General features: G+C 37.4%; 1 protein-coding gene across 29 annotated transcripts in view; it reads right to left on the bottom strand.

The window, feature by feature from the left end:
• DLG1 (discs large MAGUK scaffold protein 1) overlaps nt 1–16,520 on the bottom strand; it is a 163,555-nt gene that overhangs the window by 73,381 nt on the left and 73,654 nt on the right. The gene's annotated exons all lie outside the window — the stretch shown is intronic.

Consider the following 16,520-nt stretch of genomic DNA (forward strand, 5'->3'; position numbering starts at 1 on the left):
CACAGAAATGAAAAAGCTGAGCCTGAAGCCTGTAAGGGTATGCCTACATGAAGATGCACAGGTTAGTACATAACTGTTTTACTAAGAGATTGTGAGGCCAAGCAAGCCATCTTTGAGCTGTAACATCAGTCCAGGTAAGTACTGTAAAGTTTTTCTGGATCCCAGAAATGAAAATGTTTACCTACCCAGCCCTTGTAGATTCAAAGGACCAGTCTTAATGCCTGTGACTTGACTTCAGACATCACTTTTTTCAGAGTACACTGTGGCTCTTGAAAAATCTTATCTGTGTGAGCAGTCTAAAGACACACAGCTAGCATGCTAAATAGGTCTGAACTGTAGGGGTTATCTGGTTGGTTGGTTTGGTTTTGTTGTGTTTAGTTCATTGGGGTTTTTTAACTCAGTCAACAAATTGATTCTCTAACCTAGTTTCCTTCTCAAACCCCACAGCATTTTACAATGAACTCAAATGAACTTCAATCTCTGAACTTAAAACTTAAATAAATAGCTCTGAAGGGGAAAAACAGTGACAGCAGAGTATCTGTAAAAATCACAGATGGTGGCAATGACCTGAACTTACAGACAATCTAGCAATTTATTTACTGTCAATTCTCTATTGCAATCTTCATCTACAAAAATTGCTGAACAGCAGCAACTAACTTGTCCCCTCTCTATCAGGATCTAAAAATGGACCCTTACAGGCACAACAGTCAAAGTTTCATATGAAAGAGACCACCACTGTCCGCTTCTTATATTTGCTGTTCAGAAAGAATTACTTAGCTCAAACTAATTTGTCCTGCAAAATCCCTCAGGGACTGCTGAAATACCTCAATCTCAGCTATATTCCAAACCCAAAATATACAAACTGTACACAAAGTTCATATTGGTTTTAATAAAGGTATTTTGTGACTTCTGTTTTTGCAATACAAAACATCTAGCACAGAAACCTATGCAGCAGCTTAGTCATCTGTATTCACCAAGCAAATCAGCACTCCAAGCTCAAAACAGAATTAGGAGGCTTCTCATTTAGGTTTGTAAGTGCTACTGTGAATTAATTTAATGGATTTAATTTGCAACTCAAAGCAAGGCCTAGAAAACTCCATTTAAAGTAACATTAGCCTTAAGAATAGTAGCTGTCATTATAACGCTAAAGAGTCCACAAAGAAGCCCAAGCAGGGTTTCAGCATAAGGAAGAAACCAGGCACAGAGAAAATGTGCTCTAAGACTTTATTATAGAAAAAATAATGGCAGCTCTAGGGTGTCAATATCTTAGTTTTTGAAATTCACAGCAGAAAGGGTATATTGTGGTAGGAAACAGATGTGATAGACTCTGTTCACCCCCGAGAACACTATTAAATCAAAACAGCAATAAAAGTTGGGTACTGTTTACATGCTTCAACAGATATGACACTTCTTATAAACTCTCAGAACACAATTTCCAATAATTCCCAAATTATTCAGGGAATAATTAAACCTTCCTATACAGCATGCTTATTTTGTTCTTTATAATTCATTAAAATAGCATGGATATCCTAAATCTGTCTAGTTCTGATACAATGAAGTTATCTCTCTCAATAGTTGATATGCATCAGTTAACTCTAAAAACTAGCCCATTACTTTTCCACAAAAGTTTTTTGTTGGAGATTTAGTTTTAGCTGAAAAAAAATGTATAAGACATTATTCATAAAATAAAGATTCATGTGAACGTCATCTAAAGCATGATCAGTTTTTTCTTCAGGGTAAGAAACATTCACATTCACTTACTTAAAACACCTCACTGCCCTCAAAATACTTAAGGAGAGTCCTGTATCTGTCCAAAAATCTATTAAAATAAACAAATTTGCCCTAAAACACTGAGCATGAGCAGTCATTTGCCTCACGTCAATAAACAGCTAACAGAAAACCATATTAAGAAACGCCATCTATAACAACACATTAATTAAAATGCATTAGCTTTTCCAGGACATAAATGTCAGAACATTTTGGAAAATTAATTACTTGATTTACACATAAAGTGGGTTTGTACTAAAGCCACTCCATGGTTTATTTACAAAAAGCTTTGTACACATAAGTGGCATTAGCATTTTATCTTTCCACGTGATGAATTCTTCCCAAATATACACTATTACTTTCACTGCAGTTCTGATTGCTTTATATTGCTATCCAGATGCTTTGCCTTTTCATTGCTCAGAGCTAAGGCTAAAATCTTTACCATGCAATTACTAGTGAGGTATCTCATCAGATTATTTTATTCAATCTTACACCATGGAAACACTGGAAGCTCCTCAGACTTGCTTCCATGACAACATGCAGTTATAATACAATCTCAAAATAAGTCCCGTTATACAACACATCCAGGCTTTAGAATGAGTCATAGGAGTCCTGCAACATTTCAGCAGAACAGGCAGCTTTTATGCAGTGTCAAACCCTCATTGTTTTCAGCAAATTAAAATACTATAAAAGTTAACAGGTGTAATGCCTGGCATTACTTCAGCAAACTCACTCCCCAAGACTGATTACTTTTTTCTTTCAATGCTGATTGCTGAAGATTTCTGGATTCTAGCATTTTTCAGTATAACTGAGGAAAAGAAGGCCTTATGCAACCTTACAATGGAAAACAAACATTTATGTGTAATTTTAAGCTTACAATGTTGACTAAAACAATGTGGTTTTAAAAACAAGGTTTACAGATTAGCTGACTTTTGGTCTGTGATTATCCATACACATTTTATCTGGATCTCAACTTAACTGCACCATAGAAACCCAAGTCAGATTTGATCAGTTTATGATGAGCGCTAGACAACCACAGCTGTGGTGCAACCATGCACCCATACCCAAGCTAGCACAGAAGCTGCAGAACAAGAAGCCTGAGCCATTCTGGGTTCCATACAAAAACAGCCTCTCCATCTCACGAACTGGAACTAGGCCAAGTCAGATAAAACTGGAACTAAAATGGAGCTAAGCGCTTGTGTATCCAACTTAGTGCAGAAGTAATTTAAACAGCTCCCCCGTTTCCATGAGGACTCACCTGTTAAGGACAAAGACACGGGAGCCAGAGGATGAGGTTCAGCCCAGAGATCAGGTGGTAAAGCTCATGTGGGAAGACAACACTGCACTGACAACCACATGGCTCTGTAGATGTTAGGTCTGCTGTGCAAGATTTGCCATTCTGTGTCATTGCTAGGGAAAACCTGGGATCATGCAAAGCCAGCATTCTGTGTTGGTATCACACTGACCAAAACACCTATCAGATGTTTTGTGTGGCATATCCTTACCTCATTTACTCTGTATAAAAGAAATATTAATTAAAGTGATACAAAATAAGCAGGTAACAATAACTCTTATAAGAAGTAGCTTAAATTTCTCAGAATACTTTAAAATACATGAAGCAATGTAAGCTTCTATTAAGTTATGACTCTAATGTCATTAATTTTTTTCGTATAATATTGACAGAATACTAGTTTTGAAAATAATTTTTGTCAATTTCCTTTTAGTTCAGATGATTAAAACACCTAACCCATAGTAAAATGTTTGAAACCTTTAGGATACAAATATTTTAAATTCTTCTTTACAAACAAATTCTGTAGAAAGGGTTAACACAAGGGTTCTGACTTCTAAATTTACAGCTGAGGAAGCACAAAACAGGATTCAGACAACCCGCAAGATTACAAACTATTTAAAGAAAATATCGCAGTTTCATTTTTATAATCCCTATCTAATTCCAAGAACACTATACAACACAATTCCACTAATGATTCAAGCCTTTCAACACTGAGAAGGTAACAGACAACAATACGTTTTTTTGTACACTTAACAGTTTAAAGGAAACTGGCAGTGTTCAAGGCCAGGCTGGATGAGGCCTTGGGTGATACAATTTAGCGTAAGGTGTCCCTGCCCACGGCAGGGGGGTTGGAACTAGATGATCTTAAGGTCCTTTCCAACCCTAACGATTCTATGATTCTATGAAAAAGACCTGAGGTCACAGCCTGCATTTATTTACCTCCCTACAGCTATTATTCAAACACTTTGTTCATTCTATGTTCTATTCATCCTCAGAACAAGAAGACACTGAGCTAAATGTACCTTTAGCCACACCTTTCTAACAGTGGTCAGGCCATGGGTGAAATTCTGGGTTTCAGGCTGGTGCCCAAGCTGCAACTTGCACAGACCACTCCAATGGCCCCTGGCCTAACCCCTACCTGCCCTTATGAAGACACATACTAAAACCAAATAGGGCCAGTAGCAGAACAGAAAAGATTAATCTGACTCTCCAGCCAAGGGAGGTTATTTCCTTAAAAACAACTTGAGTTCTGTTTCCAACACTGTTTTGCATTAAGAATCTTTGAACAAAATGCCAAAAAGAGGTCCTGTAACCCTGACTCTCTTCCCCTCATTAGGCTACACACAAGCAGAAGCTGTTCTTAAAACACGTAAAAGAAGAAAGTGTACTAATGGATATGTAAAACCAAATTATTAAGTGATAATGCTATAAACAGAAAACTATCAAACTGTTTAAAATTTGAAGAACTAGAAATCAAAATGTATCTTTTTATGCTGGTTACTGAGGCTCAAATCCAAATTAGCAGCTGTCAAATCTTCCACGTCCCGCATTTCATGAAATTTGGTGAAAGTAATAATGGATGGTATAAAAACTAACAAACAGACAAAAAGCACCCTGCCAGCACTCCTGCCACTTCTCAATTACATTAGAATACAAGAAGATTTTATAGTTTTATAAGATGCACAGGAATATATGTACTGTACTTGAAAGAAGACACAGTGAGACACAATGTTTCTAATTTAGACATGCCTAAGGACAACAGTAAAGAATTCACCTGCTACTTGTTTCCTTAATAACATTCTCTGAAACTATTAATCTAACCACTAGTGCTTCCCAAACACATTTAAAGTTTAATTCCTGCCAATCCGATCATCTCATGACTGATGCATCACTCAGGATGATTTTATCAGATGGCATTTTCTTAGGATTTTTTGAGATTTCTAGGTCAAATGATCATGATAGCTGAGTGACACACAAAGGCCAGAAAGTGAGATCTGTTTCCATGCATTTAACTCACTTTACTGCCAAGCTTCAGAACATTATCTAAAGATTTACCCAGGGCTTTTTTTCCTAGTTTTATTTGTTCAGAAACATCAAACAAGACAATGCACTTCAGACACAGATAAATTATGCTGACAGTTCACATCCCTCTCCATTAAAAAATAATGCATGAACAACCTGCCATAGTGGGTGAGAGGAAAGGCCCAACTGGTCAAGAATCTCACAAACAGCAAAAAATGACAGATGGGCAAGTAGGAGTTAGACATATGCCCAGTAATTTCCCCAGAAAGCTATCTCAGAGCCTGACAGTCAAGGTCTTCCTGAACCACTGTCTGTAACAGCTACCTGCCACCTACCCCTTGCAATTTGTTTAACTCCATTTTGAAATCATTCTCTTTTTGAACCTTCTCCACAGCAATTTGTGGCAACGACTTCACACAACAGTTGTGTCGCTTTTAGAATTAGAGAACTGCTAAATAATTTCTAATTGAGAACCATACCAATTTTTTTATTTTGTAAGTCTTTACCATATTCTCCCTCAAGGATTTTTTGGTTTACTTTTAAGTTAACAGTCCCTACAGATAACAAGAGTATTCCTCTTGACACTTTACTACTCTTTCCTTTTTACTTACACTATGTCCTTTCTAATACCAGGCAAACAGAACCCCACAGAAAATTCAAAATTCAGATGCACAAGAAATTTACTCAGTGTCATGTTCTGTGTTCTTCTCTACTTCTTCTCTAGTAATACTTGACATTTCATCTACCCTTTTCACTATTGCAGAGTACTGTGAATGACATTTTCAGAGAACCATCAGTGACCATCCCAAAGCCTCCTTCTAGAATAGAAATACTTCATTTGTAGCCTATCACTACATGCATGCACACAGGATTAGCCTTCTAAATCTGTCCCTCATTTATTACTGTACAATGAATGTCAGCAGCTATTTTTGTTTTGTCTGCTATACTCTGCACCTAGTTTAGTTAACCTGATAATAATAATAATAATAATAATAATAATAATAATAATTATAAACCAAACAACCCACCAATGACAACTGCCTCACAGCTTCCCCTCTCCCTCCTCTCCCCACCCCCAAACATTCACAAATACAACCTTCTGGGAATCCAGCCCCAGTTGAAGGGACCTATTTTAATCAACTGAAAAAACTACAAAACATTATTTCCCTTTATCTTACGGCACCATTAATTTTAACAGCCTTCAATTCAAGAAACAATATTTTCAAAGACTTCCATAATTATAATGACCTTCTGATGACCACATGTTCCCATGTAGGTTTTTATCTACATGTTCCCTGGTTTCAAAGAGTCTGGAGAATCTGCAAGTCTGTGTTTTCCTTTTACAAAGACAAGCTGACTTCCCTTCAATATATCTGTTAATCCATCTACTTCTTCGTTCTTTTTTAATAATAAAGAACTTTCTCAAAGTTTATACAATAAGGAAATCAGATCTGCTCAGCTGCAGTCTTGAGAGAGTACAGCTTAGCTCCTTCTAAAAAGGGCATCATATTTGCTTTTTAAAAATTTTTATTCTAGGAATACCCAGACAGTTTAAACTAAAAGGTCACACGCAACACAACAGACAGTTCAGCCATATTAAACGCAAGTTCCTTAAGAAATCCTGAATAAATGTCATCTGCTATTGATCACCTGTGCCTCTTAACACAATAATTTAAATTCTTTTCTATTGGCACCTGAATCTTCTTAATACAGTAAAATGAGTCCTAGAACTACTCCAAGCTCAAAGGTGGCACAGCCCTAGCTGTTTGGGTTTTTTTTGCATGGAGATAGGCATCCACCGTATAGCTCCAGATAAGCACGGAGCACCAGTCTCAGGTCTGTACTATCACCGTCTTCATCAGCAGTTATTTCACAGTCAATTTGCATAACACTTGATTTAATGTCTAACTACTGAAACGCTGCTCTGCCATGAGGCTTCATGTGCTCAAATTCTAAAAAGCTGTACACAGAATTTTTCCCCCCATGGTGTCCATCTTTTAAAAAGAGTATGAAAACCTATAGAGACAAAATAAAAACTAAAAGCAGCAGTAAAGGGTTGCAATAAGCTTTTAAAAACTAGCTTCAAGTCCAGCTTCTGTTCCCTGACTTGGAGTACAGATGCCTTTTTGTAGCTTTCTACTTTCAAAAATCTATCCCTATCTATTTATAGACAAAAAAATCTCCTCCTTTTCCTTTGGATGAACTAAGCAGCAGTTTTTAAATTTTGCCTTTTAAAGCAGGTCTTCCTGAGCACAATCTACAGACAGAATCCAGAGTTCCCTCTCTTTACTTCTCCAAAGGGAAAGCTGACACCATTCTCACCTGCTACATCACACTGTGCAGACACGGTTAATTACCTAAGAAAAACAAATTCAGTTTACTTACTACATTAGATTTGCTCTAAAGGACAACCATACACCTGAAGCACAAGCAATCTTTGCTTTCTACTCCACTATGAAAACCAAATACTATTACCTGGGAGGCACATAATACAAGTTGCTCAACTAATTTCTATAGGCACCAGTCTTACAGAAATAATTTTAAATAAGCAAGCATACACACTGTGAGGCAGCACTGATAAAGAGAATAAAGGAGGATTGTCTAGAAGACTCATTCAAAACATTCCCACTGTGTGGCAGTTTCCAGTAAATACCACACAAAGCAGTGGGAAGATACTGAATAATTCCATGGTCAAAGAAAAATCCTGTACTATACCTGCATCCCATAAAATATCTTAAATCCTTTTAAAAGGCTGCCACAACTACACAGACAGTTGTCTCCAATAACAGTAATACTAACTTCCACATAGTTAAAAAACAAAAGGTAACTAAAAAAAAATAAATAAATACTCCTAAGCTGACTACAAGGTCATGAGAAAAAAATTAAATATCATTTCTATTTTACCAGTGTCCTAGTAAAATTTAAGCTATGTGTCCTGACCCTTTCTTCTTTCCTATTAAAAAAATATGGATCTGGTGATCTGGATTTATTTAAATAATTGCATAGATGTTGTATCATTTCACAAAAGAGACTATTGCAAGGGACTAGAATATGCATTTCAAACAGTTTAATGGAGCAAAAGACTGAAAATTCACGAATGCCAAGATCAGCTTACAAGAGAGACAAAATGAGTCATAAATATCTGTTATTTGTCTGGAGAACATGCCAGCTCAACTAATCCTAATGGGCAGCTAAACACACACACAGAGAAAGAAAAAAAAGAAAAAAGAAAAAAAGAAAGAGCAGCAAAGGCACAACAGAAACAAGCTGTAGAGCAAACATGATGTATTAGAGAAGTGTATTACAGGCAGCGAGATGAAATTCAATACTGACAACCAAAGTCACATGGAATAGCGATAGCACAGAGACACCCTGAGGAATATCAAACTGGAAAACAACTCTAGAAGTGCTTTGGTTGGTGGAAAAGATTTTTTTTAAATTATAAAAGATACACTCAGAAAGGAATCCTTCACTGACTGCAGTCCTTCAAAGTGCCCTTCTCACACTGAGCCTTGTGCATGCACGTGGATGCACACAAAAACCTGGTATAAGGGAGGGAACCGTAAACCTTTCAAATGCCACTCACAGAACTCTACAAGTTTGGGGATTCCTGACTGTTTCGTATGGAATAAGGTCACCATACTAGTCATGATAAGACCTGAAAAACAGTCAACAAAAAAGGACCACAGTCCACTGAAACAAGTGCCTCCTCCTACCCCACCTCCTCATTGTAAAACATGTGACAGTTTTTCTTAAATGCATGTCAGTGTGGAACAGGTGGCTTCTACCCACCAGAAGACCATCCACCTCGGTCAAGTGGAGCTGCTTCCTGCATTTGTAAACCATGATGAGGGTACAGAGAACATACACGGCTCAGGAGGGTCAAAGGAAGCCATATTGGGCATATTGTCTTGGAGTCCAAGCAGTTCCTGAAAGAAACTCCAGCTAGTAGCAAGGTGACTGCTGCAAGTAGCCAGTGATGATCCCAATTATACAAAAGCACTGTTGCTAATGCTACTTTGGGCAACATCAAAAAACGCAGGTCCTCAAAAGGTATATTCGGGATTCAGGGAAGACTTGCTAGATGGCGGTGGTATTAACAAAAAGTCAGGTCTTAGTCCTGAATTTGGCCTCAGTATTACAGTTTTCTGCCCTTCCTTGACAGATGGCACAAGGTTATCAGCCTTTGCTGTAAAAAAGGAATGCTCCTACATGTTTTGTAAGGAATCAAACGGGGGGACTGAGAGTGCTGGCTTAACATGAACATGACATCTGACAGAGTGGTTATGTCCTTCTCAAAGGCTGATGCATTTGATACTGTTGTTGTTGCCTATGTCCTTGAAGCCATCACTGCAACCACAGCGCCCTTTAAGGCTCATGCCTGTCAGAATTCCGTAACAGCACCTGGTTAGCAAAGCATCTGTTGCAGAAAGAGTTCCAACTGATCAGAAGGGTTTCTCTCACCTAACTGGAGAAACCTTTAAGCATTCCTCAAATCATATATAGAAGTATGGAATCTTCACTTGAATTATATTCTAATTTGAGATTAGAAACAGCATTAAAGGAAGTATCCTTCCTCAAGGGAAGAAAGCATCACTGGGACCCTTCTGTTACAGAGCCATTACACGATAAGGAAGTGTGAATGATGTGGTTATATGAATAAATAAGGATGAGGCACTTCAACTGCACATGAGATACATCACATGAAGAGGCGGATGTTTTCCTGACATTTTCCTTTTTGATGGATCTGTCAAAGTAATACAAGAAATTAACCATACTGGAAATGCTTCACAATATGCTTGTGCTTGAAGTTCAGCAACAGTAGCGTGTCAAGCACTAGTCTGAACTCACTCCCAGGGACAGCAGTGAAAGACATGTTCCTCACTCAGAACTCTCTAATGGCAAAAGTTGTGTGCATAGCCCATACAGGGAGGCTTAGTCAAAAAGAGTTTATAAAAGGTGTCTTTGCAAGGCATGAAGAGATCTACAGATAGGCACCTCTGGTACTTTACAACAGCACTGTTCTGCATGCTTTCCGTGCACTGAAATACCTGGAAAGCTGACTCAGTATCAAGGGGCACACAATACACAGTGCTATGCTGGTCTCAAAATGCACCAGTAGAATACAGAAAACTGGTCTCAAGAGATAGCAGAATCATATATACGAAACAGGAATCACTGCTTATTATTTGACAATAAAAATCACACTATGAAACACAGATGAGGATCAGGAAGGACTAGAGAAATACAAATTAAGTATCTGGGACTAGGACTTTACTAAACACCAAGTAGTCTACACAGTGTAGGAACACTTCTGAGAACTAGGGAAAAAAAAAAGAAATAATCAAATTCCGACAAAGATAAAACGATTCAAACATTCTTACAGAAAACTGAATTATAGAAAATGCTTTTCAGGGAGAGAAGAAAATGAAAAAAAAAAAAATCCCACCAAACCAACAGCACTCAACAGGCTCCTGCTCCACTGAAAATTTTAGTAAATAATTGCTATTCATAAAGACAAATTCAAGTACCTCCTCTGTTTCGGAGTACAGGAGAAAGCACTGGCCCCAGCAGAGGTTCTACAAAAAAGAATCAAATTCTTCTCAAATGAAACTGCATAGCTCATGGGCACATAGAGATTTCAATTTGTCTTGTCTAACAAGACAACCATTCCTCTTCTTGAGTTACTATAAAGCCCAGAAAGACTCCGGACATGAAGTTTACCATGACTCTGAGCTGGGTATAAACTAAAAGTCTCTTAGGTTGCACAACACATTATACCATGTCAGCTCTCAAACAAGCAGGTCATTATAAAAGACGGTCATGTTTTCTAAAAATCATCTAAGATGTTTCTGTTGCATTAGCTCCTTCAAACTAAAAGAAACATCCTGCACATCCCTGATCGTAATTGAGAGCGCTCTTGACATTGTAGACCAAAACAGAAGAACAGGAAGAAGATGGTATTCACTTTAGATCCAGTGGTTCTGTCAGACAGTCATTTACTTAGTAATTGTATTAACTGAAACATATACAGCAGCTTTGGCAGCAAAACAGAAATGCTATACCACAACAGCTATGCTAGAGAGCTGTTCAGCAAGCTGACAGCTGGTGAAAGGCAGGCTGGCCTGTATTTGACTTTCAAAATGCTTTGTCAATCAATACAAGCCTCAACTGAGAGGGCAACCATCACAATATAAAATAAACTAACAAAATGATATAAAAGACCTGAAGAGTCCTACCTCTTTCACACACCCAGTCATGCACTCAGCTTCGTGCAGTAAGACCCTGCTAAATCCACCTGAGCTATTAGTCGAAGATAATGGATTAAGAGGAGATCTAGTGCCTGCCTTGCCTAAAGGTCCTTGGGCACAGTGTAGACAGAAAGCCTCTGCAGTAGCAGTAGTACTCCATAAGCAAAACACTCTGTGTCCCCCTCTCCTCTGCTTACCAGATTTCTGGCTCATTCTAGAAAAAAGTAATTTTCTTGAGATATAATGGAACAGAGATACAAAGAAATTCGGTTATCAACTCTGAGAGAGATGGAACAACAGCTTTGAGAAAACAGGTGAGAGAAAGTGGAACCTAAAACTCTGGCAGTAAGCAGTGCCTGCAGGTAGCCAAAGCACTGGTTCAGTTCTTATCATCACTGCCATGTTGCAAGATATGAACTGAAGGAACACATTGCACATACCAATATTACAGTCACCTACATGGGTCTGGGCAGGAAGCAGCACACCCCCATTACTCCATGGGCCTACTGGTTGACTCCATAACAGGAGAGAGAATTGGCTATGGAGGGAACCAGCACGATGCTAACACAATCTACATGACATTACATAATTCATGATCTACATTCTTAGTTGCTGTTCATTCTAATATGCTTTTAAAACTGCATCTCTTTTTGACATGTCAAGCAAACTCCACATTATTGAGAAGTTTCTATCCCTGCTGTACAATTTGAAAGTGTTTGCAAAATCAACCAAGGGTTTCAGAGACAGTCCTTTAATGCTGGAGTTTAAACTGTTAAGAATTTTCTGGGGTTTAGTCTATTGATTAGAACACATGTATTAACGCATTCCTCTTACAGAATAATTCATACCATTTTTACCTCTGCTATAATGTCCTCTAATGGCAGAAGAAAATTTGCAAGATAAATTAATCCTGTTACAAACGTGCACTATAACATAGCTAAAAAGCAAGAATAAGAAGGAAACATCACAACAGAACTCATGTCATCCAACACAAATAATACTTAAAGTTGATTTCTCACATATTCACCACAATATCAGCAGGAACAACTTTCAGGCAATATATACTTTAAATTAAAACTCACTGAAAAGTCTGCATTAAAAATCTAACAATGGCAACAGTTCTATGTATTCACATAAATTTCCACTACAGTTACTCTGGTAAATCCTTTCTTCTTTATCACCACTTTAAAAATAAAATAAACTTCAATAATAAAAATAATATTATAATAATAAAAACAAATAAAAATTGTATTTCATAAAACCAATCCTGTGAAAAAAAAAACCTGCACGTTATGCAACGGCTGGCATAATGAAGTCCCAGTTTCACTAGTAAACTTGAGGGGATGCTAAAACAGTCACACACCCACACTACAGTTTAATGTTGTTCATAAAACATACCACCACTGTGACACATCCCGACATGCTCAAGATATTTAGTCATTAAGACTGCTATCAAATTCTCTGAACTTTTAGTTGCAGCATCTTCCTGCTGCAAGTTCCAGATTTAATTCCATATCTTAATATTAAGGCCCTCAACCCCCCCTTTTTTTTTTTTACCTTTCATCTTCTGATTAAACCTCCACATACATCAGAACTACTTTATCTTCTCTAATCTCACATATTTCTAACATGATGTTATGATCTGAATGTCTAAAAAAATATATTAATAATTAAATATATCAAAATTATAGGAGATACGGTAAATATTGCTGTAAGGAATCATTTTTTTCAATCCCTGACCTGTAAGAAGTACCATTTAAAAGGTATTAGGGTAGAGACCTGAGGTTTTTTAAATTATTAATTTTTAAACGCACCCTACAACAACTCTATGTTGCCTGATTACACACACCATTTCATACATGTTATAACTATGCTCATAATATTTCAGTGAATTTGAAAGGAATAGTTATGAATAATGACATACAGTAAAAATTTTATCAAAATCTTAAAATGAAGACAAAGACAAGAAATGACTGGGCTCAGACTGCCCACAGAAGCAGTTGATAAGCTCTGAAATGTAAAGTCAAGTTTTTTGAAATGGGTAAGTGGAATTAGGAGGAGGTTTCTGTTCCCCAACCCTCTCTTTTTTCTCCTCTGTTACCTTAAAAAAAAAAAAAAAAATCAATTAGCACAGCATATTCAACAACCTAAACAATTTTTCAGTATCAAAGGCCAGAAGCGTATTATGTCATATGCTAAGAATAGCCTAACAGCATTGCAGGTTAATGCCATGTGAATTTCAAACAAATCAGAGTTTCTGCAGTTGTAGCACAACATGGGTCAAACATTACTGACAGTTAAAATGCATTCTGAGACACGACAGCTGTATTTACCGTCAGGAATAGGCACTTCTCAGAGCTCTGGAAAGACTTTGGAGAAAGACATGTCCTAGATAAAGTTACTGTTGTTAATGCAATACACATTAGGGGATGCAACCAGAAAACTCAAAAAAGGCCTCAAATGCCCAAACATGTTAATAAGCTTCCTTGGATTCATAAAGGAGACTGATGTGGTTAGCAGGGTAGGGGTTCACCGCTGTAAATGGAAGAGGTATTAAGCCAGTAGGAATTACTGCTGCTCTACAGATAGACTGCAATGTCCAACCACTGAGCTCCTTGTTAGTACAGTAATGCAAGGTCTACAAATCACTACAACCACTAAAGGCTGTATGCAAAGCACCCTCAAAACTGTGGCTAAGGTACAAGCAGAGAGTTGGATGACCACTATACTGTCTTCATTTGTATCTGTTCACACCATCTGTTTCCACTGCTCCTTTTTCCTATGAGAGACGGGGGATTTGAATCTTCTAATACCATTTAAAAGGAAGTAAGGAACCCTTAATGCTTGAAAATGGATTGCCAGTCTTCAGGGTGCTGCGGCTTTTTACAGTAGCTTTTCACTCCTGACTAGTCCTCCATGCCACAATGCATTTGTGCAAACATGCATTCTTTTGGGCATATACCTAGCAATAACTACAGCAAAAAGCAGTGCTACTGTATCCATCACCACCAATTTCTTGCTTCTACTCAAAGAATACCCTACTCCAAAATCCAAAGTCCCTTCTTTAGCAGAAGTCCTCTTACTGCTTTGCTGGGGAGGTGGTGACTTTCGCAAGCCCCAGAGGAGGAGAGGGGCATGCTGCCCAATCTCCAGTAGTAGTTTCCCTTTCACTAGTAATGGAAGGTACTAAGCAAGTATCACCATTTCACACCATCTCATCCCATCCCATCCAAGAAAGCCAAGCAAATGAAGGGACAGCTGAAAATGGGCACTGTGCAGCAGATGCACAAGGAAAGCTTGACACCAGTATTTTAAAACCATCAGTCTGATTTTGTGTATGCTAAAAATCATGATGTCACAACAGTAAGAGTATAAAGGCCAGCACCACAAGTAGAAGTTCAACAGACAAGGTTAGACGAGTATATCACATCTAATTATTTATTTGCACTCTGCAAATATGATTACATTCAAGTATCTTAAATGAATAAAAGTCATCAAGAATTTTCAGAATAATACATCACAGAATAAAAACTGAAGACAACTGAAAAACAAAACTGCATCACAATGAGAACTCTCCAAATGTCTTTTTTCCTCCCTGAGGCTAGAACAGCTGCAACGGGTGGATAAGGGATGAATACAGCACAGCACAGCATCTTTCCAGAGGAAGAGGCTGCAACAAGCTCTTACATTTTCAGTGCATCATTTCTTAATATGCTCATTAAGGTGTTTTGTTTTTTTTTTTTTTCACAACCACTTCAAAACATTTTAAGGTTTTTTTTCCTTCCTTCCTTCTGGCCATGAACATGTATAAGCAAGCAGTTCTTTTTAACAGAAGAATTGTCAGACTTCTGAAAAAATCTGGCAGGCTTTCACTGAGGTAAGCTACCTTTTTCATAGCAGAAAAATAGGAACAAACACTGGGATATTCACAGAATGACAGCTTTGGTTTGAAGGGATCTCAGGATCTTTATCTGGTTCAGCCCACACTCAAAGCAGAAGTGATTCAGTATTTTATTTATTAGCAAGTTTATAGCCCTGACTAACCAGACCAACTGCAAGTTTCAGGCATTCTAACATTACTTGTTCATGCATTAAATAAGAGCAACCATAATATTAACTCAAAAGACTAATACTGTACATTTTGGCTTTAAGCCCCCCCCTCCCCCCCCGAAAACAAACAAACAAACAAACAAACAAAATCAGTTCTTAAAAGCTATTATGTCTACCTAATGATTCACTTAAGAGTTGTATAATGACCCATTAGAGAAACTACAGGAGTCCTCTTAGACCTTCATGCTTCACGTATGTTTGCAACAAAAAAGTGAAAATCCCCCTCTAAGGTCTCCTATTCATTGTTTACTCTAAATTCACAAGCAGAAAACAGGTAACAATAACCAGACTTCAGAAGAAATTCCAGTTTATCACCTTTGAAACGATTACCAACAAATACAAATTATCTTAATGGTACTGCTGTGTCTGAGGGCAACAAATCTTTCTTTTTATTTTATTTTATTTTTTTTACAAGTTTTGCAGTACTTCAGGTTAAATGACATCTTGACTAAAGCTGAATTTAGCTTGACAGTAAGTAAAACAAATCTAATCTCACATTTTCAAACAATGCTGACATCTCGGCACTGTTCCATAGATTCTTATCATATTATCAAAAGAGATACTAATTTGCTAGTGTCAGTAAGTTTAAACTTCTCTCAGTATCAACCTTAAGAACTCACCCCAAACCCACACACATAAAATATGGCTTGCCTCTTTTTACATGACTTTCAATGATAATTAATAAAAAAATCACTTAGAGCAGACAGTGAAGCTGAAAAAATGTTTTCTGCATTACTAAATGTATATTCTGTAAGGAAGGCATTCTGTCATCTTACTTAAGGTTTATTAGCAGCCCAAAAAAACCCAGAAAACTGACACAGACTAGAATTTCATGTGCTGTGTATAATTAAGACTTTCAATTATTTAATCCTTTAAATGAAATTCCTTAATCAGGAAATATGTAGTCTTTATTTGACTTGTCATCTTACTGCTGCTATGGAATTGTTATTTCTGAAGTACATTACTCCCCTCCAGAGCTAGGCAGGAGAATGCAAACTGCATTTTTCAGTATTTAACTATTTCATTATAATATCTCATATTTAAGCTCATTGGAGGTTCATCACTTGGTAAAATAACTT

This window comes from Pezoporus occidentalis, unplaced genomic scaffold, assembly GCF_034315485.1.
Source record: "Pezoporus occidentalis ecotype Australia unplaced genomic scaffold, CSIRO_AGI_Poc_V1 ctg8, whole genome shotgun sequence".
Taxonomy (NCBI): Eukaryota; Metazoa; Chordata; class Aves; order Psittaciformes; family Psittacidae; genus Pezoporus; species Pezoporus occidentalis.